The following is a 12,576-nucleotide window of genomic DNA, read 5'->3' on the forward strand; positions in this document are numbered from 1 at the left end:
CGCCATTTCCGGGGCGGGCCGAGTGCACATCAACATCCGGGTCACGGAGATCGCCCGCTTCCGGAGTGAGGCCACCAGTCGGACACGGTAAGAGGCGTCGGGGTTTGTCCTCTTGCGGCCTGGAGCTTCTGATGGTACCGGGCCGGGCGGTCCCTGGGCTCTGGTTCCCCAGCGCCTGGCTGGGAGCCTCCCGCTGGAGAGAACCGCGCCTCACCCTGCCCCCTCCCGGCTCGGGCCCTGGTGCTCGGCGCTGTACAGAAATATACCCGGAGCCGGGCCCGCTCGTAGAGCGCAGGCCGCTGTGGCCCTGGGGCAAACAGCGCCTGGTGGGGCGGTCCCGAGAGGCGGCCTCGCGGTGGCCATGCGCAGGGAGGGGCTCGCTCTGCGCGGGTTGCATTTCACTTGGGGCCGGGTGCGCGGGGCGGCCCCGAGCTCCCTGCCTGCCCGTGGTCCGTCTTGTGGCGGCCCCGAGGATGACGCTCTACCGAGCCGGCTCACAGTGCCGCCCCGCTTTGCGCTGGCGGCGGTGAATGCACCCGCGGCCAGGTCGGGGGATCGGGCCCTCTGCGGGGTTCATTGTCACGTTCCCCTGGTTATGCTCAGAAACGCTTTTCTGCCGCTGGGTCTTCATGTGACCAAGTTCTTCTCAGCTGGCTGCAGGAGGGCTGGCAAGCGGGCAGGGCTGGCACCAGGGTGCGGACAGACTGTCTCTAGTCGGTCTGTCAGCGGGCCGCCCATTGGACGGGTTGCAAGTGTAACTTCTCTGGCACGCACAGGTAGCGAGAGTTGGTCCTTAGCCTGGAAGAAGCTGCGTGTCCTCATCTCCACTGAAGTCAGTTTTCAGAGTAAAAGCCGTGTTAGTCTGTATTCGCAAAAAGAAAAGGAGGACTTGTGGCACCTTAGAGACTAACCAATTTATTTGAGCATGAGCTTTCCTGAGCTATAGCTCACTTGTCCAGGGGTCCTAGCACCTCACTGGATTGGTTCCAGAGTTTGTTTCCAGGTATGTGGCTGGGGGTGGGTGGGGAGTGGAAACTTTCTTTGTGCTTGCTGGCGATTTTTAGCTCTTCATAGAAGCCTTATGTTAAGCAAATGGAGTAAAATAAAATAACATAGATTGCTTTTTGCTGCCCATTGTTACAGGTAATCCCCAGGGACTCTCTGGCTGTGGAAGTGTCATATGTTAACTAATGAAGACTAAATAAGTGTCAAAACAGGTAGGTACTCTGTTTTACTTAAGCAGCCAAAGGGATAACAGAGGTTGTTTTTAAGCCCTGTGCTGAAAAATGGACTCTTGGTGGAACCCTTCTTTTATTAGAATACTCTAAAGCAGAGTGGGCTCTGCCTTTGTCCCCTAGCTGCTACCTCAGTAAGAATGTTTACTCATAATGTTAGTAACCGTGGTTAATGACCAGACAGTGGGCCTTATCCAGAGTGTTACATGAATGTAAAGCTGATGTGTGATCAGAATATCAATTGTGTTACTTCTGGTTTACATCGGCGTGATGTAGCATGATGCTATTGTGATGGGGGCTATATAAATACCTAGTAAAGTATTAAATTATATTGTTCTGCAGGGGAGAAGTGTGTTCTGTTGAGTATTTGGCTGTTATATGGTAAATATTTGTTAAGCTTACCTTATTGTTTACATCTAAAAGTATAAAAGATATTTTCTGAGACCTGTGCTGTTTTAATTAAATAGATTTTATCATGTCATGTTTTACAGATTTGTGTAGTAAAAATACATTTCTTTAAAAAATTAGAATTGAAATATTTATTGGCATGCACCCAACACCCCAAATAAACATGTTAAGGAGTACCTGGCATGCTTCTAATGAATTGCACACTTTCTGGCATAAGATATACAAACTTTTTCAGTACTTCCTATTTGATGCAACACCATAGCATGTATTGTACTGGTCATTTCATACCTGCCATTGAACAGTGATGGAGACGGAAGCCTGTCTGCATTGTTGATTACTCCTTTTCACTCCTCCCCCCCCCCCCCCCCCACTCCACCCAGCCAGCCAGCCACCCACCCACATTGCAAGTTGCTTTTTAATGACGTTAATATAGTTAGGCTGGGAGGGCGAGAAGAAGGAAGGTGTCTTATGTTCTCTCTTTAGGTAGACTCTGGTCTTCAATACTATTCGGTAATGTATCTGATGTTGCAAGCAGAATTTCAGGCACTTCCACTGAGGGCCTTGCTTTAGCATTCTGTCCTGTCTCTGCTGGTTTGACACTGAGAATTAATCTATATCTTCATTTTCTATTACACTGTTGTTAGTACTAAATATTATGATATCACCCAGAGGCTCCACTCAGGATAGGGGCCCTGTTGTCCTAGACACTAGATAAGAGAGAATCCTTGCCCTAGAGGTCTTATAGTTTAAAAGATACAGAACAAGTGGAGCGTAAGTGATAGGGATATAACATGCAAATAAATGAATGTGATGAAGAATTGGCAGAGTTTTGTTAGATACACTTTCTAAAAATAGCTTTAATTGGAGATAGAGGTAGGATGAGGAATGACAGGAGTGAAGAAGTTGGAAGAATAAGGAAGTAAGAAAAGGAAAGAAGGGGAAGAGAGTAAGATCTCATCATATGTCTGGAAGGAGTCATGGCAGTGATGAGCCTTAAGGAGGATATAAGCTTTATGGCTTATAATATACTCTTCCCCTGCATAAGGAGTGGCATGGGAGAAAGTACAAAGGTGTTCTCCACCAACCAGTCAGCTTTTCCTATTCAAGACTGGGAACACTGGAGCAAAGTCAGATGTAGATTTTTTCAATAAGTTGTTAGAACAACTAGGTAAGGTAGGACGAAGCCCTGGTCTGCACTTAAGATTTACAATATAATTATTTTGATTAGGGGTGTGACTTTTTTACGGAAATATCTATACCTGAAAAAACTCTAGTGTAGATGTAATTATGCTATTATAAAGGTGATTTATACTGGTATATTTTATTCCTTTCCCATACAGGAATAGCATGTGTGCATACTCTTTCTTTATCTCTCTAGCACAGGGGTGGGCAAACTTTTTGGCCTGAGGGCCACATCTGGTTATGGAAATTGTATGGCGATCCATGAATGCTCACGAAATTGGGGGTTGGAGTGCAGGAGGGGGTGAGGGTTCCAGCTGGGGGTGCAGGCTCTGGGGTGGGGCTGGAGTTGGGAGTGCAGGAGAGTGCTCTGGGCTGGGACTGAGGGGTTCGGAGAACGGGAGGGGGTCAGGGGTGCAGGATCTGGGCGGCACTTACCTCAAGCAACTCCCGGAAGCAGCAGCATGTACCCCCTCCAACTGGTGGGGGTGGTGCTTGGGGCAAGGGTAGCATGAGGAGCTCCCTGGCTGCCCCTACGCATAGGAGCTCGAGCGGGGACATGCCACTGCTTCCAGGAGCCACGGCACATGTGGAGTGGGGCAAGCTCGCGACCCTGCTCCCTGGTGGGAGCTCAAGGGCCAGATTAAAACATCTGAAGGGCCAGATGTGGCTCCTGGGCCGTAGTTTTCCCACCCCTGCTCTAGCAACTTTTTAGTGATATAACTGCATCCACACTAAGGGGATTGTACTGCTTTAACTATACTGGTGTACTTTTTAGTGTAGGCAAGCCCTAGGTTGTGAAAGGCCTTAAAAGTACAGAAAAGAAGCCTGTGTTTGATGTGGAAGTGAAGGGGAAGCATCTAAAGAGGGGTTGATGTCAGGTTGAGGAGCCAGGAAGATGATCTTAGCAGCAGATTTTGAATGGACTTGACGGGAGCAAGTTTGAGGGGAGTCAGCCCCAAATGGAAGAGGTTATAGTAGTCTGGTTGCAAAATGACGAAGATTTGAATCGGAGTTTTAGCTGTGCGGAGAGAGGGGAAAGGCCAGATCTTAGAGATGCTATATAGAAAGAAGCAGCAAGATTTAGATATGGCCTGAATGTGTGGGTCTAGAGAGAGAGTTGAGGCAAAGGTATTGTGCAGATTATGGTCATGAACAACTAGAACGAAGATGATGATTTCCACAGTGTTTAAAGGAGGGGAAGAAGGGATGGTGGAAGGTGGCTGTTTTGGCTATGTTGAGTTTTCGCTGTTGGACTGTATATGAATGATGAGATATCAAGATGAAATGCTAGGGTGAATAGAGGAAGATGGGATAGAGAGGTAGTCTGGTGAGTCACTTGCATAAGATGATAGTCAAAGCTATGCTTGTAGAAGAGGAGGTGGCCAAGGACAGAGCCTCGGGGAATGCCTATAGAGACGGGGAAAGAGGAAAACAGCCCACTGAATGAAACACATCACAGCCAGTTGCTGTGAAGGTGATTAATGTCATATGTAGAGGATCATGACCTTAGGTGAGGAATAAGCAAGAGGCGGTAAACCCTTAAAGGTATTTTCATGGAAAAGCTGCCTAGTAGTAGTTAAGAATGAGGGTAGAAAAACAGAAAAATCATACAGGAAGGAGGCCTCAGGACCTCTAACATTATGAACCCTTTCTTGCTTGCTAAAAGTTAAATATTTAAAAAGTGCATACCTCTCTTCTAAAAGGTGCCAGCCTGCCAATACTGGAAACCAAAGTCCCCTAACCACAGAACAGATAGATCACGAGCAATGAGTGTTTTTCCTTATGCAGCCTTGATTATGTTCCTCAGCTCTGTTCTAAGACCACTGTAAATAGTGAAAAGTTCAATTTCCATTTCTTTTTGATTTTTAGCCTGTGTGCAGAACTGGCCAGCAATGATAGGCATTATGAGGTTAATTTTTAGCTATGTGGATAGCTGTCCACTGGAAACATGATAAATCTGATTTGTGTAATGCACCAAACAACTGTCATGTGGAAACTTGTACTTATTACAAATCTTATTACAGACTTTTGATATAGTGTTGAAAGGACCTGTCAATACAGCCAATTCACTGAGCTATCCAGGCATGGGTTTTTCCTAAATCATCACCAAGGGTATATGATAAGGATTCTTCCCAACCCAGGGCAATGACAAGCTGGTCTGAGGGCTATGATTTCCACCCAAAGCCCTCCCACTTTATATTCCATCTCTCTTGTAGAACAACAGCAGCAGCTGTAAATGCAGCCAAGGCCCAAATTTTCTCTGAGAATATAACATTGTTTTGTGCACGTCCCTGGGAATACCTGAGGGAGAATGCAGTAACGTTCCTATCTGATTCTCACAGCTATGCTGGCCTGAAATTCACAGGTCCATAGACTGGACTCTTGCACATCCCCAGCCTAAAGTTTTTAGTCCCTTACCTGACTTATTGTAATGTAAAATCTCTTCCAATTCGGTCAGCATTCGGGATTCTTATTTCTTGCTTAGAGAGTGATCCCATGCAGCTCTGACAATTTATTACAGGAGGTGTTGCTGATGTTAAATTTTTTCTTGGTATATTCTAGCAAGAGTTCTTTGTTTTTAAAAAGAGAATTTTGTATTTGTGCATTGTAACTATAGAAACAAAATAAAAATACTGTGTATATTGCCTCTTATGATCTGACTAGTGTCTTGTTCATCATTGCCCTGCACAGTCATTTACACCAGTGCAAAATAAGTGCAAAATGTTTCCCCATGTTAATGGTAACATTTTATACCTCATTAGCAGTCAGGTCTGGTCTAAACTTGAAAGTTATACTAGTATAAATATTTCAGATACAGGTGTGAATTTTTACCAAAATAGTTATATTGGTACAAATCCTAGTATGGACTCAGTTAAACTGATATAAAGGTGCCTTATATCAGTATAGCTTTTTTTCCTTCCCATATGAAAATAAGGAGTAATGGTATAAGCACATTTATCTCAATATAACTGCGTTCACTTCACACACTTTAGCTACATCCATGTAGTTAGAGCTATGCAGCTTTTGTGAGTAGATGAGCACGTAGTCTTCGAGAGAGACTAACTCAGCTTGAACTTAGTGAGAGTTAAACTGAAAGGGAAACAGCATTAAGAACCTCAAAATTAGGAAGGGTCAGTGTTCAGATGGAAGATGCACATAAACAGGTTAACCAAATAGAATATCTGACAATAAAGGAAGATGAGAAAGGAAGTCAGCTAGAGTCCTTAAATTAAGAAATATAATTGTTTTGTAGCACTCACTTCTCTTGAGGGAAAGAAAGATGCAGTAAAGTTGTATCTTTCATAAATGGGAATTTAGAATGACTGGGAAATTTTTCAAAGTGAATTTTGAAAAACGTATTAAAAAACATTTACAGTGACTGTTTAAGGGCTACATTTCTAAAAAGACCTGAAGTCTGCAGACAAAAATGCATGCGCATGCTTCCTTTCCAACAATAGGGTATTCAAATTCCTTGCTCTAATTGTATACCCACATTTGTAGGCATAATTGTGTGTACATTTTTTCATGAGGACTTCTGTTTTGAAATTTTGGCCCTGTCACTCATCTACAGTCACTTACATTACAGAAATACATATTTTGTTCTGTTTTGGATGATCGGGATTTATGAACAGTTTAAAAGTAAGTCAGGAAATCATAATTACTGTGTCACAATTTCAGGAGCTAAGATATTTGAGTAACACAACCTGTTACTGTTAAAGCTGTGACAATCCTAGCTTGTGGCTCTGGAGTTGCAGGATCCTACAAGTGGCTCACTGTTCTGTTCACATATCTGGGACCCTGCAGCACTGTGAGTGGAATGCCCAGTCATGCGAGCATACACCTACATTATCAGACAAAACGAAAGCACTAGGCAAATGGTCCTGGGGGGGGAGCTGCTGCATTTAATTTCTCTGCCTCTTGCTTTATGAGACCCAGACACTGGCTATGTCAGTTTTTCACCAGAAGTTAAGAAAGGATGGATGGAATTCGAGGGGATGCAGATCTGATTTCATTAAACTGATGACGTGATGTTGTACTGAATGACAGTGTTATCAGCTATTGGTACTGGAGGACAGCATGTCGTGACTATTTAGGGCTGTGATGCTCTAGCTTTTAAAGCTAGGTAATATTGACCTAAGGGGTTCTTTACTACACAAAGACAGGAAATTGTTCAAGCTATTTTAAGTAAAGTTCAGAAAAGTACCATTCATCCTTTCATATTTCAGATTAACTTTTTCAATATGTAATACATTTGCAAAGGAAAGCAACCTACTTTGTTTAGATTTGAAGTGTACATCTGTAGGACTGATAGTGGGAGTGCCACCTTTTAAGATTTATGCCAACAGTTCTACTGGTTCCAGTGCTACATCTCTCAACTCTCAGAGCGCATAGTTCTATGCTTCTAATGAGAAAAATGTGTTAGAGTATGCTAATTTCATTTGTTCTCAGTTTCTGCATTTTTATGGGTGCTTAAAGAATACTGAACACTACATTCTTCTGCATGGACAAACTAGACTGTTAGTCAACCCTGCCTAAAACAGACCTTCTCCAGATTGTTAGCTGCTACTACTAGTTAGCTAGTAAGAGCCTTTATATACACTTAAAATAAGAGAAAATACAGGGAATAAAAACGAGAATATGGGAAGAGTTGAGGAAAGGGTACGTGGGCACTGAAGTCGTTATAAAAACTTTCTCTCCCCCCCTTAATTAATAAACCACTGCTGCTTTCCAGATTTTCTTCATTCTTGCCCTTAAAAAGTTTGATCTTCCCAACTTTAGTAATTGTCTCTTTCATAATACCCTTACGCTTAAATGACAACTGAAGGTCTAGTTTTGTGTGTGTGTGTGTGTGTGTAAAGAATTTTAAGGGCCACTTTGATTGCTCCTTCATTATGTTCTTTGGGCGATTCCTCCTCATCTTGCCACATAGCCCTGTCCTTGGTCCCCATCTCTTCTCCCCCCACATCTTGTTTGTTTGTTTGTTAACCTCATCCGAAAACACAAATTCAACTACTATAGAGTACTTACAGATCTACCTGCCTGCTCCAGACTTGTCAGCTTCTGTCCCAGCTAAAGTCTCAGCCTGTCTCTCTATATCTGCTTTGGATGCGTAGCTGTTAGCTCGAGCTCCATGTGGCTAAAACAGAGCTCTTAATCCATTCCCCCCCCCCCCCCCGCAAGCCCTTCTTGGACAACACCACCATCCCGCCTGTCACTCAGGCTTGTCACCTGGGTGTTCTCTTCGACTGGGACTTCTCTCTAGGTCCTCACACCCAGCCGATGTCCAAGTCTTGCAGATTCTTTCTGCATAACATCTCTAAGATATGGCCTTTCCTGTCCATCCATGCAGCTGAAATTCTTGTCTGGGCTCCCATCATCTTGCACCTCAATTACTGCTACTTACTTTTCTCTGGCCTTGACAAATGCAATCTTGCCCCGCTCGCATCCGTTCAGAATGCTTCTGCACTCTCACTTGGACTACATCACCTCTCTTTTTGCATCTCTCCACTGGTTCACTATTCTCTATTGCATCAAAATTTGTCTTTGCATTCCAGGCCCTTCACAGCCTACCTGTCCCCTCTCATTTAGTATTAAGAACTTGACTCCTGCTTACAATTGCCCATGATGACAGCCTCCATTGCCCACTTAAGTTTTCAAAGAAGCATCTTCATGTTTTCTCCTGTGCTGCCCCTCGTGTGGGATGAACGCCCTACAAACATTTGCTAGGCCACTTCATTGTTCTCCTTCAAACCCATCCTTAAACTCTTTGCCATGATGCCTACAAAAAACTTGGCAATGCTTAGGCCACTGGTGTTTTGAGACCACTAGGTATCAAACTGTTTCCTTGTAGTAGTCATCTACTGTCTCTTTTATTCTGCTTTCGCTGACTTAGGCTCCTAGATGCTCTGATAATACAGATAGTCATAATAATGGTTCATATAAATAATTCCTACTATCCTCAAGGGGTGTGTGTGTGTTGTACTTGTGTGTGGAAGGCAATATGATCTTGAGTAAATGGAGGAACCTAATGACTTCAGCAAAAACAACGAGGAGTCCTTGTGGCACCTTAGCGACTAACAAATTTATTTGGGTATAAGCTTATGCTAAATGTTAATCTCTAAGATTATGCCCAAATAAATTTGTTAGTCTCTAAGGTGCCACAAGGACTCCTTGTTGTTTTTGCTGATACAGACTAACATGGCTACTACGCTGAAACCTAATGACTTCACTGTCTCTGCAGTTATGTGCTCACCTAGCTTTTATCTGCTTTGTTTCCTGTTCATCTGCAGGAAATGTGAGCCAGGGAAAAAGTTGAAAGAAGAAATCAAGAAAATGAATTTGTTATTAGTGAAGTATAAAGAATCTCATAACTACAGATCTTTTCTGCTTTTTCATATTTTTCTCATAACAAGCAGGGCAAATTGCTCCAATTTACTTGTAAAAATGTTCTGGTTTACAGTAGACAACAGTAAAGGTAGATGTGAGGCACCTCTGTTAAGTTAGTAAGAGTCTGATAAGATGGAAAAAATACAATATTGCAGTTTCCGGTTAAAGATTTAGATTGCAGAGTCATCTAGTTCTGTAATTTATACATTTTAATAACTGTCTTTATATCCAGTGGAGCATATTAAGTGATCATGTTAAAGGATTTCAGGCATAGAAAAGGCTTACCGTTGCATAACACGTTGCCTTCTAACTTTACTTCACTTTGCAACACAAAGAAAAGTGAGTTCTGTTGTCATTGCAGTTCCTGTGCTCATCTAAATTTTTACAAAATAACTTACATTTATATAGCACCTTTTATTTTAGAGATCCGCAAGTACAACACTAGGGGATGGTCTTGACCAATAACAGGGCAAGCTCCTCTTACAAAAGGAGCATGCACATCAGATAAGACTGTTCTACACAAACTGCACAGTATTGGTTTCATCAGTTTCACAGGGATGAAGGGTTTAGGTGACCATTTTGGGATTTGAACCTGTGGTGCCAGGGAGTCAAAATCTAACACTTAGACCTTTATGCTGTCTCCTCAGTCATTGTTTTGGAAAGAAGTTTAGAGGTAGATTTAGTGGGTTTTTTTAATGCAAACATATTTAGGATAGGAGTCGAATCTCTAACTTTGTCACAAAAATTAGACACAACACCAACCAAAAGGAAAAAATATCAAGCACATAATGTACAGAAGATCTATATAAAATGGCTTGTGGTAAAGAACTGATCTGATGGCATATTCAGCTCCATGTAATGGACCTTGTTTTGAGAGCAATCATGAGGTACAGTACTGAGTGTGTCTTCTTCCCTAAATTTATTGTATCTAACTCCCATGCATCAAAGGGAAAAGAGAGCTTTAACTCCAGTGCTTTAACTGGTATGTTGACATTGCTAATCTGACTGTTTTCTGTGAACATAATAATGCTCTTATATGGCTCTTTCTTTCTATCAGTAGATCTCAAAATGCTTTACAAAAGGAAGTAAGTATTATAACCAAGGCATTTATTGTCATAATATTCAGGTATTTTGAAAATGTCCTTCATGATGGAGTCTGTTCTTAAATACGAAAGTAAAATTTCTGAAAATCTCTCTCTCCAACACAATTAAATACGCGATGCATTTTATTGTACTGAAGTTATATGCACAAAATGGAATGTATCATTACAGGTATTATTGCAACTATTATGAATCTGGAAAAGAGATTGAACCAACAGTGTTTTGATATGAATAAAATTAAATTACCAAACTTAGAGCCATACAGAATCCCAATGCCCCGACACTAGTGCTTAAATAAGCATAATATTTAAGAGTATCATCATTGATGTGATTAGGGAGTTCTTGAAGTGATAAAGGGGTTTATACACCTTCCCCACCATCTCATGACAAACAAAAATAAGTCTTTGACAGAAGAGAGAGAAATTAATGAAAATACATAGATTTTACAACTCCATCTGATGTACGCTTTAAATTTACAACTGTGTATTCAAAGCCCAGGCATGCACAGGAAAGGAAATGCTGGTCTTTTTGAAAACAACAATCAGTATCCCTTTGCAGTGTTTACATACTCCTTAAAGGGTGCCATACATAACATTTCTGGAACATTAAACTATACAATTAACATTTAGTGAGTATTTATTCTCCATGTCAAAGGGAATAATTTTTTTTTAAAGGATCTTGATATATTGATGTAGGCAAACATTTTCAAACTTTGATGCCTAAAATCCTAAATCCATATTCAGGCACCATAAGTGACTGGATTTTTCAGAGCCTCCCATTGGTGTTAGTGGAGATGCCTGTTCTTATCACCTTTTAAAATTTGGTCACTTTATTTAGGTGGCTAACATTTAGCTACTGAAGTCTGAATATTCTGACCCTATATTTAGCCTTACTGTCCAGCGGAATTTACTGGGCCTGATTTTCTGCTCTGTTACATCAGTCTTGCATCAGTGTAACATAGCGGAGAATAAAGACCTTTTGAAACCAACAGGATCTATTTCTCATAAGTTAGCAAAGAACTGAAGTATTAATGGGAGAATAGGTCCCCAATATATATGATATGAGGGCAAATCCCCTGGTCATCTGATTAGACTGGTCCATCAAGTTTGATATCTTATGTACTAATAATATTGTAGAATTAAAGCATTAACCTCTACTTTGTTCTCCTCTTGTTAATAGCTTTTGAAAATTTAACAGGTAGACTTGTGCTTCCTAGATCTACATTCCTTTGATAGATGCCAGAAATATGGTGACAAAAATTACAATCCTGGTCTTAAATGCAAAAGCTCTTTGTTTCATGTTTTAAATCAACTGTTTTGAATGCATTTTATGTACTGCAGCCTATTTACGTAGGTGCCTGACTTGAATGTTATTTTGTAACATTCAGTTTACAATTTGTTTTCTATAGGTGGTAAAATATAAATTATATCAGTCAGTCATTTTGATGACTTGACTTTTTTTTTTTTTTTTTGCCCAGCTACAAATATAAAACTGACAGAAAAGAGGAAAAGACTACCTGTGTGTACAAACATAAATCACGTAATGTTTGTGCTATTACTGATGGGAAATAAGACCGGTTTTCATGTGATTACTGAACATATATAAATACTCTTGCTGTATGATGTGGTACTACATTACATTTCAAAGAGGACCTTTTATATATTAAAATACAAAAATATGCTTTAAGGGATTAAAGAAAATAACTTAAACTCTGAGAAGCAAGAAAATTCATAGTTGGGACAGAAACTCCTTATGCCTTTGTATTGCAATAGTTAGGCCAGTTAGGCCAAATTCTGCCCTCAAAAGCTGGAAAAATCTTCTTGATTTTTTAAGTGGGATTTATATAGGCATGTGAAGGCAAACAGTTATTAAAGATGGGAGTTTCAGAACATTCTTGCTATATTGTGGATTCAAGTCATATCCTCAGTTACTTTAACAGTTTAGGTTTATTTTTGTTTACAGTAATTTTAAAATAAAAGAAATGAGGCACTGATACGGTATGGCTTATTTGTGTCAAATGTACCGTATTTTTGTTTCTAAGGGTTTGACACCATGAATAACCTAATGCATCAAGGGAAAGAGTAATTTCTTTGATAACACAACTGTTTGCCCATTGTGTCTAATGACAAACTGATATACCAAAAGTAAAACTATTGATTCAATGGAATAGCTTAGTTCTAATGGAGTTGAACCTTTATACGATAAATGTTTTGCCATGTACTTACTGTACATGTAGAGTAGCTACTTAAAACATTTATCTTTT

The 12,576-nt window shown here is 41.0% G+C and overlaps 1 protein-coding gene across 1 annotated transcript in view; it reads left to right on the forward strand.

Annotated features, from left to right (window-relative positions):
• The first annotated feature begins 6 nt into the window (after positions 1 to 6).
• The window catches only part of ASB3 (ankyrin repeat and SOCS box containing 3), a 126,797-nt gene continuing 114,227 nt past the window's right edge, over positions 7 to 12,576 (forward strand). Inside the window, 2 exon segments of the mRNA XM_074949404.1 lie at positions 7 to 87; positions 1,144 to 1,217. The gene's annotated coding sequence lies outside the window, so the exon portion shown is untranslated.

Source organism: Natator depressus, chromosome 3 (genome assembly GCF_965152275.1).
Source record: "Natator depressus isolate rNatDep1 chromosome 3, rNatDep2.hap1, whole genome shotgun sequence".
Lineage (NCBI taxonomy): Eukaryota > Metazoa > Chordata > Testudines > Cheloniidae > Natator > Natator depressus.